The sequence below is a fragment of the Taeniopygia guttata genome, chromosome Z (genome assembly GCF_048771995.1).
Source record: "Taeniopygia guttata chromosome Z, bTaeGut7.mat, whole genome shotgun sequence".
Classification (NCBI taxonomy): Eukaryota; Metazoa; Chordata; class Aves; order Passeriformes; family Estrildidae; genus Taeniopygia; species Taeniopygia guttata.
Genome location: NC_133063.1, coordinates 72,098,653 through 72,118,760, shown reverse-complemented (window position 1 = coordinate 72,118,760; position 20,108 = coordinate 72,098,653). Strand labels below are relative to the sequence as shown.

General features: G+C 41.1%; 1 long non-coding RNA gene across 1 annotated transcript in view; it reads right to left on the bottom strand.

The window, feature by feature from the left end:
• The window catches only part of LOC116806804 (uncharacterized), a 67,009-nt gene that overhangs the window by 26,849 nt on the left and 20,052 nt on the right, over nucleotides 1-20,108 (bottom strand). The gene's annotated exons all lie outside the window — the stretch shown is intronic.

The window sequence follows — 20,108 nt, the reverse complement described above, 5'->3', positions numbered from 1 at the left end:
TTCTGAAGAGATAGAAAATTCAGAAAGTCCTTTTTGTGGGGTGTAGCTTGGCACACTCAATCTCTTATCAATCCCTGCTGGAAAATGCCACGTCCCAGGCCCTGGTGGACCACAGGTGTGAGCTCCTGATGCTCTTCTGGGTTTTCCATCCAGAGCAAGGCTAGTCAGTTCCAAGAAAAAGAAAAGCCACAGTCCAGGGAACTTCTCTGCCTCAGCTAACTAAAAAAACCCCTAACTAAGCAGCAAAGGAGAGCTCTCTCCCACTGTCTGTCCATGCTGCAGACAACACAGTCTACGAGGTGGAATGTGGACAAATGAGTGCAGTTTCTGCAAACAAACTGTGCGCTTTTTTCCCCCCCACTTTGCTCTCGGAACCAGTCTTAAAGGTGCAGTACTTAATATCCAGCATAAATAGAACAGACAGTTGGGGATACAAGCATCATAAAGTCACCCTAGGATAATACTGAAATATTGATATGATTGCATATAAGTAACTTATCACTGGAACAATAACACTTTGTTAGGACTCTAAATTGATTTGGTGTCAATTCAATACTTGAATCAGAACATAAAGCATTACTTAAAATGCAGATACAAGCTATCAGATGCACAGTCTATGCAACTCAATATACATAATACATCCTGAGGAAAGCATTTTTTTAAGAGCTGTCTTATTCCATAAGAGTTTAGCAAAGGGAGGTATCTATCTTCCTATAAAATGAAGAAAAGTGAAGAAACACAAACCATAATTTCCTTGAACCATTATGTTAAATTTAGATAATTGGGTTTTTTTCAAAATTACATAAAAAACTGCAGTATCATAGAGTTAGTTATAGGATATTCTGAGTCCAACCCCTGGTCCTGCACAGGACACCCCATGAGTCACACTGTGTGCCTGAGAGTGTTGTCCAGAGCACTCTTGAGGTCTGTCAGCTTAGTCCTGGGAGCACTTCCTTGGGAAGCTGTTCCAGTGCCCAACCACCCTCAGGGTAAAGAACTTAAACTTCTCTGACACGACTTCAAGCCATTCCCTTCGGTCCCATCACTGATCGCCACAGAGAAGAGATTGGTGTCTACCTCTTCCTCTCATACAAAAGTTGTAGACTACAATGAGGTCAAATGACCTCAGCTGCTTCTTGTAGAGTTTCTTTTCTAGGCTTTTCACTGCTATCATAGCTCTTCTTCGGATGCTCTTAACCAGTTTTATGCACTTCCTATGTCACAACACCCAAAACTGCACAGTGTTTTCCTTCTATGTTCCACTTGCCAGTTATTTTGTGTCTGTAGCCTGTGGATGTAACTGAGGGACTATATTTCCCTCAAGTAATTTACCTTGCAAATTTTTCTAGATCTGCAATATCTCAGCCTTTACACTCCTTCATTTTGCATCACAAAGGTTTACTTTTCTCTTACTTTGCTGTAAAGGACAAATAAGCCCAAAGGAGACAAATCTACAGTGGTTATGTTAGTTTTAGATTTTGGTACTCTTGGCCTTCTTTTTCAATTTTATGATGCCTCAATGATTTTGCAATCTTCTCTCTAACTTGAAATATATTGTGAATTCATAGTTAAAACTGAAGACTTTTTTTTTTTTTTTTCATTTTTAGAATTAAATAATGAGTAATTAAGTACTTATTGAGCGGGCTTACATAATTTGATATATTGGCATGGATTCTTCCAGTATGTATGGGCCTTACTGCTCTGTTGTTCTAAAAACTTCTTAAAACCTGTAAAATTGTTCCTCTGAAATAGCCATGTTTTTTTCAATATGCTTTGGTGGTGTCATAAAAATTCAGATACTAAATGTGCATTTCAACAGAAAAATCAGACATATCTTAAAATAGTCTGTGTGAGGAAAAAATTACTATGCAAATAGAGTGTAAATAAGCAGGAGGGAGAAAGGAACTATGGTACAGTGAGTTTATAAAATAGAAAAGTAGGTCACAGAGAGTGAAAAGAATAGACACTGGCTTTGTCTGATAAGCAATCTTATAATTTATTTAGTTTATAATTTATTTACAACCGCATTCATGCATCAAAGATGGTATAGACTTGTTAAAAAATGGATGGAGAGTTGATCTGCTTGCACTCCAGAAACTGTTATAGGATCATTTGAATATTGTAATCATAGTATTAGCTGCTCAGTTGTGATCTGTGAAGAAAGAACCTTTTTCAAAGCAGTAAGTGGGGAAAAATGAATTAAGAAGACATGGGAAAAGGACATTTCACTGAGCTGCCATGTCCCATGGATCACTTTTTGATTCTGAGTAACATTACTGACCAGTGACAGAGTTACAAATTACATGAACCAGCAAATAATCAAATCTTTGGTTGACAGATGTTTGCTTCTATACTAAGGCTGTGTTAGTACAAACATATTTTAGATTTTTTCTAGTGTTGTTTTACTGGAGTGTAGTTCAGACAAGCACTTTAAGCAGACACAAATCCTTTTGATGTCAAAAGTATTTGATTATATGCTAACAATTAAGTATATACTTAAATGTTTTTCCTGCTAGGGCTAGGGATTATGTCATCATCGGTGGTGGGAAAGATATGATATGACTGCAGATAACTCTGAAATGAAGTTCCAAATTTTAATTTTATCAGATGACTGCAATTTTTAGCTTTTCATTTTAAATTTAAGTCTGATTTACCTGCAGTGTTCTAATGTCCATAATATACACAATTGTGGTCACCAGTAAAATTACAGTGTTCTATTAAATGGTCGAGAATTTGCTCCATCAGAATGTTTCTGGAATAAAATCAGAAGGAGACCCACTTTCAGTGAAGAAAGCTTGCTATAGTGGAAGAAAATGCTATTAAAATGGCTTACTTTTTAAATATTGAAATTGAAGATATTTGAAACACTGCTTGAGTCAAATATATGATTCCTAAGCATATTACTTCTATTTGACTCCCATTGGAGTGTTCGGCTGATAAACAGGAAATAAACAATGGTATAAATAATAGCATGATGAGAATAATATGAGCTTTTTTAAAAAAATCAAACTTTTTTCTTTCAATTTTAACATTCGCTGTACTATTTTAAAGAGAAATGGTAGCTGAGATGCATGAAATCATATCCATTTCCTTTTTGGTGCAGCCAAAAAACTGCAGTAGCAACACCATAGCTCGTCATTAGCCAAATTACTCTTCTAAATCTGGCTGCTTATCTAGAATCAGTTTGCAGTTCCTTTGTCCTTTTGGTTACTATTCTCAGCATTACGAAAAAGCAAAGAAATTAACATTATTCATATTTGATGCCTTCTGTAAAAGGAAGACCCCGACTGGAATACTCATGTTGAGAGGAAAAAGGAGGCCATTCAGAAAAAAACATGGATGGAGATGGAGAAGACATAAGAAAATTGGCCTAGCTATCTTCTCTAGTAAAGTATCTTTCAGATTATTATAAAAAACTTTTTTCAGATCAGCATGGTAATTTTAAATGTAGCAATCTGATGCATAAAGTGATAATGAAATCCAGCCAAGAGCACCAGATCACGAAGCTTAGGTTTTTTTCTAAAACGTTGTTCATCAAGAAAGATCTAGCACTTCATGTGTGGTCTGAACAGTAATAGAATCTGACAATGTGTTAAAAACCAAACATTTATTGAGTCAGTAAGAAAGATGAGCAACAATACACCCCTACAGCGATCAATGACAGGAAACAGGGGATAGTAACTGATGCCATAGCTCTGGTGGACTGACAGGGACACTTTATGTCTGCGGTCATTTGACACCAACAATCAATCATGCAAAAATTGCTTGAATACAGGTAGGAGTTGCACAACTTCTTGGGTCTACCAAAAGCAGTGTGATTAAAGACTCGTCTGTACCTTACTCGAGCAGTATGGGGAGCATCTTGTCTCTGTTGACAATGTCAGTCTGTGGACTGAGTGTCAGAAGAACTGTGCTGGCCATCTGTCTATGCTGCTGATATGGATCAGAAAGTGTGTGGGAAGACAGGATGTCACAATATTCAATGTTATACACTGTTAATACAATATCTAGGTGCTCTTCATGGTTTTGCTTAAATGGCTTATATATTTCATTGCTTATCCTCATTGAAGCTATAGGGAGGTGCCTGTGTAAATTGTGTTACTGAATATCAGAGCTCTGCTTTAAAGATAAGGAATTAGAGCTAGCTACTTTACTTCAATTATTGTCTTATTCAATTACTGATGGGTAAGGAAAATAGTTTTCATTATGCATAGAAGGGAGACTTGCACCTGCCTTCTGGTGTTACTTATTGAAACAAAAGAGAAAACATGAAAGTTACATTGCTGAATGCTTCCTTGCTCCCAATTGCATATGCTCTATTCTATTATTGACTTGTCTTCCATAAAATGCATACAAACAGAGTGGCTCTCTTTACTAAGGCATTTTCATTAAAGTTTCATATTTTAAGCTAGTTTACTCCAGCAGGATACAATCACAACTCTTTAACACACATTGCTGCTGTTTCAAATGATTTCACATGGCTTATCCTTTAAGTAATTGCAAATTATCAATTAAACTTGATAGATGTTGACTTCACTCTCTTTCTCATTACTTTCTCAGACAACAGCCTACAACATTTATCATTAAAAATAATTGGTTGGAATCTGTTTCTATAATTGTCTAAGTGTATTATCCATATTCTCAGCATAAAATAATTATTTTGTGCATGTCTTTCTCATTATAGCATAAATGTTTTACTTTTGTTTGGCATTTACTGTACTATTTCTTACTACAGGATTGATTTTCCATGTCTTCCTACACCCTGTTTCTTATCAGTACTGGTGTGTGAAATAATCCTTCCCATTGTTTTTTTTCCTCGTATTGGTCAGAAGCTCCTTCAGGAGCATACTTTTCTCTCAGTCTCTTTTCTCCCTTTTGCTCTATGTTTAATAGATAAACAGTTGTGATTATCTATTAATTGCTGACAAAGTTAGAAGAGCTTGTATAATTTAGAGAAAGATCAAATACCTAGGACCATCTCACACAAATTTCAAAATTGGGATTGGGAAAGAGTGGTAACTTTTTGAGTTTTAGGTTTTTTTCTTCCCTGATAAAGTATTCCAATTTTATTAGTTTAGGTGAATGAGAAACTTAAAGCATACACTTTTAGCTTATTATTTTTAGTTTGTGAAAAATCTGTCCTGGAAGATGCAAATGTGTTTACTGCATTTTAAAATCTACTTGTTTGGTTCTATAATTTTAAGCACAGAATGCACATTTTTTTATACCCAAAAATAAAATGAAGTAAGCTAAATATTTTTTCCTATTATTGAAAAGACAAAGGCACTCAGATAACCTTCTGCAAATATTGTCTTCTTTTTAAAAATAATTCACTCTAGTCATGCATTTATTTTAGTGGTTTTCAAAAAAAAATCTAAAAAATTGTTTTCTAAAAGTCATATCTCAGACACCTACACCTTATTTTCTCATCTGCGTTGTACTTAAAGGGTTTCTTACCTTCTTCTTGTTTGATTATTTGTAAAGTTACGTAGTTCTAAAACTACAGCACATATACTGAATAATTGCAAAAAAGATTCCTCCTCAAACCTTAGACAGGAAAAAGCTCTTGTATCAGTTTAAGTTCTTCATAGTTAATAATTCAAGAGTTTTTCACAATAGTGAAAATATTCTGTAATCTGCCAGAATTTACATTCAATGGATAACATCTACATAATGAATAATTAACTTCTAGATATTTGAATAATCATGATATTGATAAATTTGCTCCTAAATCTGAAAATATTTTTTGATATTACTGCCAAGGACTAAGTAGTTCTTAACACAGAACCCATAAAGAAATTAATGCAAGTACAGCTTTTTAAGGAAATATTAAAAAAAAAAAAAAAAAAACAACTTTAGTTGCCACTGCACTGACTTATATATTCCAAAATTAAAACCAAAACCCAATTTTTACAGTACATGAAAAGCAGGAAAGAATTGAGGCAAAGAGAGTGTTAAGAGTGTAAACATACTGAGATTTATATCTTTATATCTTTAGGTTTTATGTGTTGGTATTTGAACAAATGTGCAGATATGCATTTAAATACTTGCTAATTTACTTGACTTTTTCCTGCACAGATATTTTTTGACTTTATTTTTTTATTTTTTTATGTTTCACTTTATCCTCTCAGCATTAAATGCCTCAGATAACTCTGGTTCTCCTTGATATCTTGCAATATTTGCAGTGCTCATAACTCCTGTAGATTAGGCATTAAGCTCTGGACAGTTGAAATTATAGTTGCCTTATATTGTGTAGATCAACATTCAAGGTACCAAATCATAAAGATAATTAAAAAAAACATATTTCCAATAGAAAAACCATTGGGTTTTCTGACCAGTCAGAAAAAGCCAAAGATTTTGCTAATGAAATATTGATTGTTGCCAGTCCTATGACAGTGGCATCACTTAAGACAGTGTAAATAAGCAGCAGTTCCAGGGTCAAACTCACCAATATTGAAACAGGGATGTCACAGCCATTGATCTGGCACTCATTAGGGTGCAGACTGAACATTACTGTGCAGTCGTGCTAGTGAGATGGATCACCATTTGCAGATGGAACATGCAGAGTGATTTTACTGTCTTTTCCTGAGAAACGTATGTGGTTTTCCAACAACAGGGAGATTTGTGGGTACACAAATCAAATCTATTATGGAAAGGACATTTGTCTTGGAGCTTTGTATCGCTTTCACAGACTCTGATGACAAACCCTGAAGCAAAATCAAGGAAATATGGTTGCATTTTCTATCTGCAAAGCTAGAAATTGTACCCCAAAGATGGGATTTGGTCAGACTTTGCTCCTTTCCATAATAGCTGTTAGGATATTGTTGCATGAGAGCTTTCAGGAATTCATAGGTAGCGTAATTCCTGAATGACCAAAAGTTATTGAGGAAAGAGGTTTATTAACTTATTACTACTGATTATACAAAGTTAAAATAGTCTCAGACTATTCTGGAAGAATGTAGGTATGCAGGAGTCAAAATATTGCAAAGCAGTCCTCTGAGAAACCTGTAAGAATATAGAAATATTGAAGATTAGCCAAAAGGCAAAACCTATATGACAGTCTCAATGAAGAGAAGAATTCACTAGCAGGACGGCCCACATCTCTTATAAAGGGCATAGCAAATTACACTTTAACTTCAAATTTGGATGAACATTATGAGGGAAACAACCTTTACATCATTAAGTGAATGAAATATTACCTTACTCAGAATACTCCTGAATTTGCTGCACTTCCAAATAGTTTTTTCTTTCTGATACAGCTCATAGTTCCTTGCAAGCATGCCACTGATAGCCTGGGGGAGTTCTTTATTGAATCTTTGACTAGAGAAAACAATTCATTCCCAATGGAAAAAAGTAATAGTCTGCCTGATGTTCAAGAAATGCTCTTCTACAAGAAAGCGAAATCTCAGTTGCTGTATTTTAACCTAGAATGTTCAACCCTATTACATTGGAACTGATACAAAATATTCAATAATTCATTTCTATAAAATCCTTATGGTTTTTGGAGTTTTTAGTATTTGACTTAAGCTATGGTAACAAGTCTTATGATGACTAATTGAAACTAATTACTTCTTAGAACAAATTAAAGAGGGCAATTTGGGAGGGGGGAAATAAAAAAATAAATGCCTTCTGTAGAATATGTGAGTGGGTGTATTGTGCCTGAGCAGCTGTGTTGCTAAGTACTGTGAATGCTCTCTGAGATCTTACAATTCTAAAAATTCTGAACAACATATTCATGCATGTAATTGGAGACTTATTCTTCTCCATGAAATTTAGGATTAATACACAGTTATTTTGGTGTTCCATCATGAATTCATTTAATTTAATCATTGCTTTCTATAACAGACCACTGGAAAGCAATAAAACTCTCAAAATGTAAAAAAAACCCCAAAAACAAATAACAAAAAAATTAAGAGTCTAGGTAGATAATTTTAATAAAAGATGCAATCATGTGCAATCATCTCAAATTTGTGAGACATCCTCAAATAATGTTTTTCTTGAAAACCAATTATGAAAATTATTAAATTGGAGTGAAAGCCCAAATGTAGTAGTATCATACTGGGGTTTTCTTATTTTATGTTAGATCAAATTCCATATTTTTACACATACGTCATTAGAAAATACCTCCTGCCTAACATTATCACAGAGCAAATTTTAAAATAACAAGCCTGATAGTTAAGAAATGAGCATCTAAATTTTCAATGTCAACATTGTCTAATCAAGCAAACCAGAAAACAAAATATGTAATTATGGCAATAAGAGATGGAATTTTTTTTTCCTTATTGTTGTCCTTATTTTTACTTTTCCTTATTATCTTCACTGACTTGTTTAAGCAAAATTTTTCTTATATATTCTTCCTTTATTTTATATTGCATGATAGTGTAGATCACTGGTAGCAAAAATCAAAAGAAGCTCTTTTCAGCTAGATTTGTTGAATTCAAAATTTGCTAAATCCTAATTTTGCATAGGAGTCTTTTATACAACCCATGTATGAACTTGTTAAGACCAAGTGGTCTTTTCAAATGACAAAAGATACCACAGCTTTATGTTTTTTGAGGTAGGCTGTTTTTACTCTTCATTATCTCTCTCAGAACAACTTGTACAGAATGCTGCCATTAGGACTCAAGTATTTCTTAAGTGTCTTCAGCATACTTTTCTCTTTGTATCTTCATACTCTTCAGGTTCTTAATACTTCATCTCCAAATTGTTCATGACAATATAAAATCAAATGGGATATTGTGTTCACCATCACAATATCTTATAGAGTTTTGGTTCAATTGTGAAAAATTAGATGTGAATTAGTATACAAACTATTTAATATATTTTAAACAATTATTTTTATTATTTTAATAATAACATTCTATCAAATACCACTAATACTATTGAAATTGACAGTATTATGCTTCAAAATATTCTATTCAGATTGGAAATCAAGAGGTACACAAAGTCTTTACAAGCCCTGTCTTTTTAGGATTGTAGTTTACAAAAGCAAGTGACATTGTGGTTCTTTAGGCTAATGTGTTTATTTAGAGGTACAAAAACACATGCAACATTCACACAATACGATTGCAGAGTTGTACCAAATTCATCAGGAATTAATTTATTCTTATATTTACCTCTCAATGTCAGTCAAAAGAAGATTTTCAGTTCTCAATAGATCATACTCATGTATACTTGGTATTAATGAAAATCCCTAAGGACCCCTATGGCACTGCACAGTTTCTCCTATTGTTGCATACTTCCTTCCATTTGAATGTTCTTTTTTGAAGTAGTGCTTGACTTTATAATAACAGTCATTTGTTAGTATGTGCATGCACATATTTTACAGCTAAGCTTTAATCACTTTCAAGGCTATGTTTTTGTTTACTGGTCTTCCGAAATTAATCACTGCTGGTTCATTGTTAAGAGAAAAATGAGGCATTGATGAAGTGGCAACAATTTGTGTTCTTTGTATAAAAATCAGTTTATGCAGAACTAAATCAAGGACTTAAAATATATTATTCAGACAAGCTCCTTTCCTACTTTGCATTGCAAATGGTCATGGTTAAAGGTGTAGTAATTATATCTTGGTAATATCAAAAGAGGAGAACACTTTAATAAATATTTGAAAAATTGTTAATCTAGCTACATGAATAGACCTAGTGCAATCTTCAAGAAATACTGACTAAACAAGGCAGCTCTGATATGTTGTTTTGGTTTGTTTTGGTTTGTTTTTTTTTTTACTGTGATTATAAGAGAATGATATACTGTCATTGTTGTGGGCTTTTTCAAATGTGATTATTATTTAATTCTTTGTTTTGTGCAAATTAACATAAAAAATTAAAGAAATGATTCAATTTTATATTCCAGTATTCTTCCATGTAAGAAGTGTGTCCACATCCCTACTCAGGGGAAAATGAAAGATGAGAGCAGTGAGAGTTAAAACCTTCTATCCCATTTGGCTGGGGAGTAGGATTGTGTATACAGAAGAGTTTAAACTCCATACCATATATTTAAAAATGCTAGTAATAATAAATCAGGACAAGAGATATTTGTGTTAGAAAGGGAGAAGACAGATGTAAGGGTTGATATTTATCTGCTTCATAATTTATATTTCAAACATGTTATAAGCAAAAAAAGGAGAAGGAGAAAATCTGTATATGTCATACTCAGTACAGTCATTTCAGAAAATCAGAAAACTGATTTCTCCTTCAAATTCTGTAACACTTGTGTTCTAGCAGGGTCAAAAAAATTGTTTGGAAATCAATTTTGTTTATTAAAGAAAAGGAAAAATCCTCTCAGTCACTTTGTCTTGTCTTTGACCTAGAAGCATGTACCAGAAGCCTGCAGTCAGCTCTCTTCTGAAGGTAGTACTGGAGATAAGGAACTTGCTTCAGTTTTTAACAATAAAAAGCCAGAGGAAAACAGAAAATTGAGAGAAAACAGAAAGAGTACTGGGAGAAAAAAAAAAAAAAAAACAAACCAAACTGGAATATTCTGGCTAGTTCAACAGATTGTTTTGTAGACTGCACACCTGAATAATTGTGTGTGTGGTATTGCTGTTATTTTCTCCCATAAAGTAATCTCAGAATTTTGTGGGTTTTTCCTACTGGGATTGGAAGCACCTTTATCTCTTAATAGTTTACACCCTCTCCTGGATGTCCCTCTAGGGTCTGCACCAATCTGAACATAACTTTGCTCTCTTAAATAAGCTATTTGTGAGAGTCCGGCATTCTAGCTTCCAGTGACAGGAAATGTTAGGTGAATTACATTTTCCATCTGTTTAGCCTGTATCTATGTTTTAATGCCAGATATTTTTGTAACAGAGACAGAATAACAGTTCCATGATTGTATCTTTCATTTTCCCCTGAGCAGGGATGTGAACATTCTTTTTACATGGAAGAATACTGGAATACAAAATTGAATAATTTCTTTAAATTTTTATGGTAATTTGCACAAAACAAAGAATTAAATAATAATCATGGTTGAAAAAGCCCACAACAATCACCCCCTCCCCAACTTGCACCCTCCAAACATTAGGAAAATCCACTGACCTCCTCCTAAAATACATCCAGAAATAAAAGATAAGGAATTCTAGAGTGTAACGACGTGTATTTGTATTCCACGGACAAATTCAAGCGAGATCTCTTTGGTTGCTCTTGGGGGAAGAGGTTTATTCAGGATACATTGAGGCTCTGCCTCGAGCTGCCAGACACAGCACGTGGCTGGGCCTGAGGTGATGGGGGAGGGGAGAGACAGAGAGGAGAGCAGGGACTCCCGGAGGACTCTCCAGGAGGGGAAGGAAGATCCAAGAGAGCGTCCAGCCCCCTGGAGACCCCTTATCAAGGGGGGCTCCAGGGTGGGCTGGAACAGGACCTGGGCCAATGGGGTCACAGGCACCTGATTGTTCAGGGGAGGGTTACAGATGTGGGGTGAACCATACATTCTGGGGGGTGACATGGGAGAATCCATTCGGCTTTTGGACCCCGCTGAAGGTGAGGGTAATTGTCCAGCCAGTAGGGGGCGTTATATTCGTCATGGCTGTACCATTGTGGTTCTTAATCATATTTATCTACCCTCCCCAACATCTCCCCCTTTTTCACTGAACCATTTGAAATATTAAATATTGATTTAACAACTATTTTCTGCACACTTGGAGGTGTACAGGGTATTGTTACTAGAACTATACTTATTGCTATTGAAACAGTCAAGCTTATTTTACAGAGTTCCTTTAGCCAAGGAGCAAGTCTCGAACCATTAAGTCAACTGTGTAGCTGAGATGGCTTTATTGTTATTAAATCACTGATTATAGTAGGGGAGGCATTGTCAGAATTTTTTTTGGAAAAGGTCTTATAATTAAACGGGTTGAAAAAGGTTTGTTAGGGTTCGTGTTAGATATATAGGTGGTCTTAGAGCTTGCAGGCTTGGCTAAAGCTACTCGGCATTTGTCCTTGGTTGAATTATAAGTAAAACTTCAATATAAAAACTGAAACAGAAGAACAAAAACAATATGCACGCATTAAACGATAGAAAGTCCATTTTTCTCTCGATGACGCAGCGTGGTTCAGGTCTGGGTGCTGGCTTCTTGGCTTGTGCTTGTAGAGGAACTGTCTGGTGTGGGGGTGTCGGCAGATTTCGGCGCATGGTAAGGCTTCACGTTCTTCCCTGGGACCCACTTAAGTCCTTGACCTGTAGAAACACAAGCAAAACCTTTTCCCCACGTTATGAGGTTGTATGGACCTTCTATTTGCCCTGTGTCTAAGTTTTTTATTAAAACTGGGGGGTGTTCCTTAATTTTTGCTTTTTTGTTGTTCAGAAAGTGTCTGTAGATGGGGGGGTCGGGCTCTTCTGTAGAGCTATTTAGGAAATTGTAAACATACAGAGCTTTACTCAATCTCTTTTGAGGTGTAGCTTGATCTACTCCTCCTTTCTGTTGATTTAAAATGCGTTTTAGGGTTTGGTGTGTTCTTTCTACCATTCCCTGACTCGTGGGGGAGTGAGGGATGCCAAATGTATGGTGAACACCCCAATCATTCAGGAATGTGGCTAGTTCTTGTGAGGTATATGAGGGGCCATTATCAGTTTTAATTTCTTGGGGAACACCTAAATAGGAGAAGGCTTGTGAGAAATGTTGGCAGACATGCTTGGCTGTTTCCCCTGTATGTACAGAGGCAAAAATTGCATTTGAAAATGTATCAATAGATACATGGATGTTTTTAAACTTCCCAAAAGATGGATATTTAGTGATATCTGTTTGCCATTTCTGTAGGCTCTCCAACCCTCGCGGGTTGGTGGCTGCTGAAGGGGGGAGGGGTTGCACATGCTGACAGCTTGGGCAAGCTCGTACAATATTTTGTGCTTGCTCTAGGGAAATGTGAAAATCTCGTTTGATGGCCTGTGCGTTTTGGTGAAAGAATGCATGGCTCAATTTGGCTTGTTCAATAGTGTTGGGCAAGGTGGTTGCAGCAAGCACCGAGGTGGATTTTTCAACGCTTGCTGAACCTTCCTCATCAGACGCGGCTGATGCCAGTGCATCAGCGCGTGCATTTCCCTCTGCCATGAATCCTGGAAGACCAGAGTGAGCCCTGATATGAGAGATAAAGTAAGGATTAGCTCTGTGTGATAAAATGTTATATAAACAGGTAAGCCAAAGACACAAATTATTGTTGCTTACATCCTTTAGAACGGATCCCTCAATTCTCTTAATGACATTAGCTACATAAGCTGAATCTGTGATCAGGTTGAAAGGTTCCGGAAAGAGCTGAAATGCTCTTACAACTGCAGCCAATTCAACAATCTGAGGGGAACCTTCAACTTTTTGGACATCTTGTTCCCAGGTTTTAGTTTTTGTATTTTGCCATGTAACAACTGAGTTGTGTGTTCGGCCTGACCCGTCAGTGAAGATAGTAATTGCATTTAAAGGTTCTTCACTGATCAGGGGCTTCTCCTTATAACATAACTTGGCTTTGATCATTTTGTGTGCTGGGTAGTGAATTGAGCAGGTGCCTGGGAAGTTCAGCAAGGCATACAGCAGGTCCTCCGATTTTTGCATAGCCCAGTCAAAATATGTTTTCTTCATGGGCAGGTAAATAGTTTCAAACTCGCGGCCTGCTATTGAAAGGAGCCTTGCTCTGCCTTTGATGATGATCTGTGACATCATCTCCAAAGGTGTGAGGATTGTCTTTGGTGACCTATAGGAAATAAAAACCCATTCAATTATTAACAGTGGATCCTTGAGAGAAGAGTCCCATTGGAAGATGAGGCCGCACAGCCTCAACTTTTCTCCCAGGATTGCAAGGAAAAAGGGTTGACCAGGAACATAGCGATGTGCCTGCCTGTTCTGCAGAGCGTCAGTGATGTGTTCTAGGGCTTTATAAGCCTCTGGAGTGAGAGACCTGGGGGATCTGAGTTCATTGTCTCCCTTTAACAGATCAAAAAGTGGAGCAAGTTCATCAGCAGTTATTCCTAAGACAGGCCTAACCCAATTAATTTCCCCTAAGATCTGTTGTAAGTCCTGTAGAGTGCGGACATCGGTTCGGATTTGTATCTTTTGGGGGGAAATAGACTGATCTGTTAGTTTCCAGCCTAGATACTTCCAGGGGGCAGTTTCTTGTATTTTTGATTCAGAGATCACAAGTCCAGCCTTTTTCACTTCAGCAACAGCATAACTACAAGTCCCTCTCATCTGCTCTTGTGTTGGTGCTGCAATAAGCAGATCATCCATGTAGTGAAGGATAACGGATTGTGGAAACTTTTGGCGGACTGGAGTCAGCGCGCGGGCGACGAAATATTGGCAGATAGTAGGCGAGTTTTTCATTCCTTGGGGGAGGGAAAGCCAGTGATACCTCTGAAGCGGTTCTTGTAAGTTCGTACTTGGGATGGAGAAGGCAAAACGAGGAGCGTCATCTGGATGCAGAGGGATGTTGAAGAAACAGTCTTTCAGATCTATGATGATAAGAGGCCAGTCTCTGGGTATCATGGACAGGTTGGGCAGGCCAGGCTGGAGTGGGCCCATGTTTTCGATCACTGCATTGATTTTTCTGAGATCGTGTAGCAGTCGCCAGGTGTTAGAGGTTTTCTTATGGATCACAAATACAGGTGAGTTCCAGGGGCTGTTAGTGGGCTTAATGTGGCCCTTCTGCAGTTGTTCTGCTACCAGTTCTTTGAGGGCACTCAGCTTGTTATCTGGCAGGGGCCACTGATCGACCCAGACAGGGGTGTCAGTCTTCCAGGTCAGTTTTGGAGTGCTGAGTGCTTTAGTGGCCCCTACAAAAAACCCAGTTCAATTTTAGCTCCCCATGCAGAAAGCAAGTCCCTTCCCCATACTGTGATGGGTTTCTGAACCACATAAGGGCGAATCAATGCTTTCATTCTGTCAGGCCCTTCAATGCTGATCACAGATTCGCTTTGCAAGCACGGAGTGACACCTCCGATGCCTGTGAGAGTGCTTGGGGGAGGTACCAACCTCCAATCAGTAGGCCAATAACAAGAAGAAATTACAGAAACGTCTGCCCCCGTGTCGATCATCCCCTTGATGGTGACTCGAACCCCGCCATTTGATAGTTCACAAGTTAGCATTGGTCTTTGGTCACTTATGTGTTGAACCCATAGGACCTCGGGGTTTTCAGAAGCGACTGGGAAACAACGTGGTGGTATCTGGTCTATGGCTCCCATAGGCAGTGCAATGGCAGTGGCTATAGGGGTTTTAGGTGGAATATGCAATGGGGGGTAGTAAGCTTTGGCTAACACTAATAGTTCTTCATTGCAGTTAGCAGAGACTACACAAGGTAGAACAAGTAGCCCCAGGATGCAGTTCCTTTCTTTGCCAACTATTAGAAAGTCTTGCCGGAGTTGTGAAGGCCCAGTGATTCCTGTCGAAATATAGTCGTAGCCATCATCCTTTAAGAAGGTTGTTGGCTTGGAGGTCGCCAGAGTGCACCAGGTGCCTGGGGATAGTAAGTTTGAGTCATTAGCTGGGATTGTGCTGGTGATGCAGCGAAGGGCATTGGGACCGGGATATTCGCAGATTTTACTTCGGGGTTTTGGGGGGCCACCATTTGTTTCATCACGCGGTGACGCGGCGCGCTCGCCTTGGAGTTTTTTGGATTAGGTCTTCTACTCGCATCTTGTTTGGATCGGCACTGCCAGGGCATATGTTTTCCTTTTTTGCAGGTGGTGCACGAATCAGGCGTTTGTGGGCTTTTGTTGACTTCTGTGCAATCCTTTACAATGTGGCCAGGTTTTTTGCAGAGGTAGCAGGGTCCTAAAGGCAGAGCAGCTTGCATGACAGCCATGGTGTTGTATTGTTGTTGGGAGCTGAGATGCAGGGCAGTTAGAAGTTCCGTAAGTCTCTGGTCTCTTGCTTCTGCCTGTTGTGCTTGTGCTGCAAGAGCCCTTTCTAGTTTATCTCCCCGGGTTTCTTCGGGTTCATGTGCTTGGACGACTGCCACGTCATGTGGGCTCCCAACATAGTTGCACGCTTCAATCATCTCAGGCACTGTAGGTTTTTCTCTTCCTAGGGCCTTGATGATTCGTTTGCATTGGGCGTTGGCATTATTTTCGAGGATGTCCCGGATCATTATCGGCCGGGCCAAATCATCACCACATTGCCTTTCAGTAGCTTGAATTACCCGGTCTACAAATGTGGTGAATGGTTCAGATGAGCCTTGGGTAACTAGATTGTATGCTTCTTCGGAAGTTCCCGCTGGCTGAATCTGCAAAAAGGCTCTGCGAGCCATCTTTTTGACATCATCCAATACCATTTTGGGTAGATTCGCCTGATGTTCGATCTTATCATCTGGTGGGTCACCTGTTAATTTAGACAAGGTAAGGGTGCGAAGTTGTGCATCAGTGCTTTGTCTATATGTAGTCAAGACTCCTGCAAGCATTCTCTTCCATTTAAGATCCCACAATATATATTGTGAGTCCGTGAGAAATGTGGTGGCAAGATGTTTGCAGTCATGTGGCGTGAGTGTGTGTCTCTCTAGGGTACTTTTCAACAGCTGTTTGAAATAGGAAGAGGAGATGCCACCGTCATTAATTGCTTTTCGCAACTCTTTTAAATCATGGGAGGGAAGGAATGTCCATGTTTTGAGATTAGCAGGTTGTTGGTTGGGTATTGCCGGTATGGCTTGGGAAGGCAGGTTGTCTTCTTTGTGGTTATCATATTTGATTTCAGGGCAGTTAGTCAAGTGAAGATTGTTGGCACTGTGTTGAGAATTTGGTGAGACTGGGATAGAAAGGTTAGAGTTTGCAGGGGTAACATAGTTCTCTGTTTGTCCTTTGTTTGTAGAAGCTGCAGTTACATTGTTGCGTTCACGTTGCTGAGGCATAGAGTCGTCGTTAGGGTGTGGTGAGGAGCTGTTAGTGTGTGAGGCAGGGGCTGCTGCCAGCCGAGGCAGAGGAGCAGGGGGGGTGGAGGTTGTGGGCAGCAGCACCTGTGGGGAACTGGGATTTGTGGAAGGATACGCTGTCGCTATGGCATTGGTTGCTGTGGCAGTCTGAAGATACGGCGAAGGGAGGGGTGCGGAGGGATATGGTGATGGGTTTGGGAAACCCGGAAGTGGTGCCGGCGGCGGGGGGTTAAGGTGCTCTGCAGCCAGAGGCAGGGGCTGCGGCGCCGCGGGGGGATGGGGGGGTGGGGGCGCCGGGTTTGCGTCTGCCGGGGGGTCCGGCCGCGAGTGCAGGAGGCGGGCGGGCAGCGGGGGTGCTGCGCCGGGAGCCGGGGCGTCCCTGGGAAGGACGGGCGGTGCCGCGGCTGCAGGGGCGGGGTCCGGGGCGCTCGAGGGAGAGGAGGTGGAGGCAGGGGCGGGGTCAGGCCCGCGCGAGGGGGGGGGCGGCGGCCGCGGCCCCGGGGGCGGGGTCCGGACTGCGGGGGAGGGGGCCGGCGGCGGCGGGGGCGGGGTCTGGACCGCGGGGGAGGGGGGCAGCAGCTCCGGGGGCGGGGGCGGGGTCTGGACCGAGGGGGAGGGGGGCGGCAGCCCCGGGGGCGGGGTCCGGACTGCGGGGGAGGGGGGCGGCGGCCCCGGGAGTGGGGGCCGCCCAGCCCAGGGCCGGCGCATGGCCGGCGTGTTCGCCGGACCAGGGGACTTCCGGGTGGGTCGGGAGGGCGGCCGCGGAGGCGAGCGTATGCAGCTTTTGCAAAATCGCAGCTGACGCTTGAAATTGTGTTTGTAAAATAGCCATTGACTGGGTTTGTGCCTGCAAAATGGCTGTTGTTTGATTTTGTAAAAGTTCGGCTATAGTAGCCACCATAGCCGGGACAGGCAATGCTGGGGGGCCGGGCGGGAGGGAGGCGGGGCCCGCGGAGTGGTTAGGGGGGGAGGAGGTGGCCGCAAGGGCGGGTTCTGGGTTGCGGGGGAGGGGGGCCGCGGCTGCGGCAGGGAGCGCCGCTCGCTCAGAAACCGGCGAGTCGCCAGCAGCTTCGCCGGCATTGTCACCGCAGCGCGGGGTGGGGGTGCAGTCCGGCGGGGATTGTTGAGCCACGGCGGGGAGCGGTTTGGCTGCTATCTGCGGCTTTTGAGAAGCGCAGATTCCTGCCACTACTCTATAAGCAGGGAGCAATTCGCAAGCATAGGGGTCCCGCCGTGAAATGTCGTTAAACAGTGTATGTCCCACGGACTCCCAAAAGTCTCCACAAAACACAGCAGAGCGCTCGGCATATGGGAACTTAAGTAAGATCCATTCTAGGAGTTTTCGTAGCTCTTTTTTAGGCAAATTACTATTATGGCTACGTAATAAGTGGTTAAGTTGCTTATAGAGATCTCTATCAGCTGCAGAGTGGGACTGTCCCATTTTTAAACCAGTGTGGCTCACCTCGATGTCGCAGGAGCGGGATCCTCTGTCAGGTTCCGACGTTTATTGCAGTCGGTGCTGAGGTCACCGCGGGGTTTTCTCCAGAGCTTCAGCGCGGGCAGTGCTCAGCAGTGCTCGCCTGTGCTTTGTGTACGTGGCCACGTGGTGCGGCAAGTCTCGTCACAAAGCCTTGGGTCGCCGCGGAATCGCGGCGATCTCTTGTGCTCGGAGAATAATGGCCAGAAGTCGTATAAGGGCTCTAATAGCTCGCTACTATGTAACGAGTCGCTGAGCTGTACGACGGCTTCGGGACTTTTTAAAGAGCTCCGGTTCGTTACTGCCTAGCAGCAGAATGCCGTGCTCGCGATTACGATGGCGAGGAAATACCTGGTTATTTAGTTAGTGTCCATGGAAAGGTGTCCTACAGGTAGAAAAGCTGGAAAGCATCTAGACGGGTGCAGTTGCAGGTCACCGTGGGTTCGTATTCGACGATGGGCGCCAGTCTGTAACGACGTGTATTTGTATTCCACGGACAAATTCAAGCGAGATCTCTTTGGTTGCTCTTGGGGGAAGAGGTTTATTCAGGATACATTGAGGCTCTGCCTCGAGCTGCCAGACACAGCACGTGGCTGGGCCTCGGGTGATGGGGGAGGGGAGAGACAGAGAGGAGAGCAGGGACTCCCGGAGGACTCTCCAGGAGGGGAAGGAAGATCCAAGAGAGCGTCCAGCCCCCTGGAGACCCCTTATCAAGGGGGGCTCCAGGGTGGGCTGGAACAGGACCTGGGCCAATGGGGTCACAGGCACCTGATTGTTCAGGGGAGGGTTACAGATGTGGGGTGAACCATACATTCTGGGGGGTGACATGGGAGAATCCATTCGGCTTTTGGACCCCGCTGAAGGTGAGGGTAATTGTCCAGCCAGTAGGGGGCGTTATATTCGTCATGGCTGTACCATTGTGGTTCTTAATCATATTTATCTACCCTCCCCAACACTAGAGCTGATGATAATTTGCTTTCAACAATTTTTCTTAGTATCTTTTCTTAAAAGCCTGGTGACTCCATCAGTATGGTAATAGACTACTACTTGCTTCTGGCTGAAACCACAAGTAGTAGCAGAATTCATTGTACCCACAGGTAATTTTCCTCTTCTACCTGCACTTACAAGAACCAGTACTTTTCTGCGTTTGCAGAACATTCATCATTTTTCACAAAATCACTTCAGGATTACATCCATCCATGCAGTAAAATAAAAAATGCTCCACTCTCAAGGCTGTTGAATAGACAGATAAGAATTCTGACTAGACAACAGCAAAGAGGGGTCATTCAGGTGGGGACTATATGACTGCTAAAGGCTGTCACAGGGGGCAGTGCCCTGTTGGAGTGAACACTGTAGATGCATCTATAGCATGGCATTTTCTCCAGCTGAATTTGCAACCTATATGGACAAAGTATAAAGTGAACATAAGGGTATTGCCCTGGTTTTGTTTGCTTCTTAAAATAGCTTCCCATACTAGTTCCTGTAGAATTGAGCTCATGCTCCAGATCTTGCCTAACACAGGATCTGAAATTCTGTCTGATCCTCGTGGGAGGGATTGTGTAGGAAGAGAATACCATTATGATCTTTTTCTCTTCTTTGGTAACAATGCCAGTCAGAGTCTGGCCCAGGGCCTATTCTGAGGGAAGAACAGCCTTGGAATCTGGCTTGCTAAAATCATTAGTCTTCTTGGTCATACTCCATACATATCTGTAAAATAAAACTGATGAAACTACTGTATAATTTCTTGCCAGGACCGCATGGGAATATCTGGGGGCATTTTGAAGTTACGTAATGAAAAT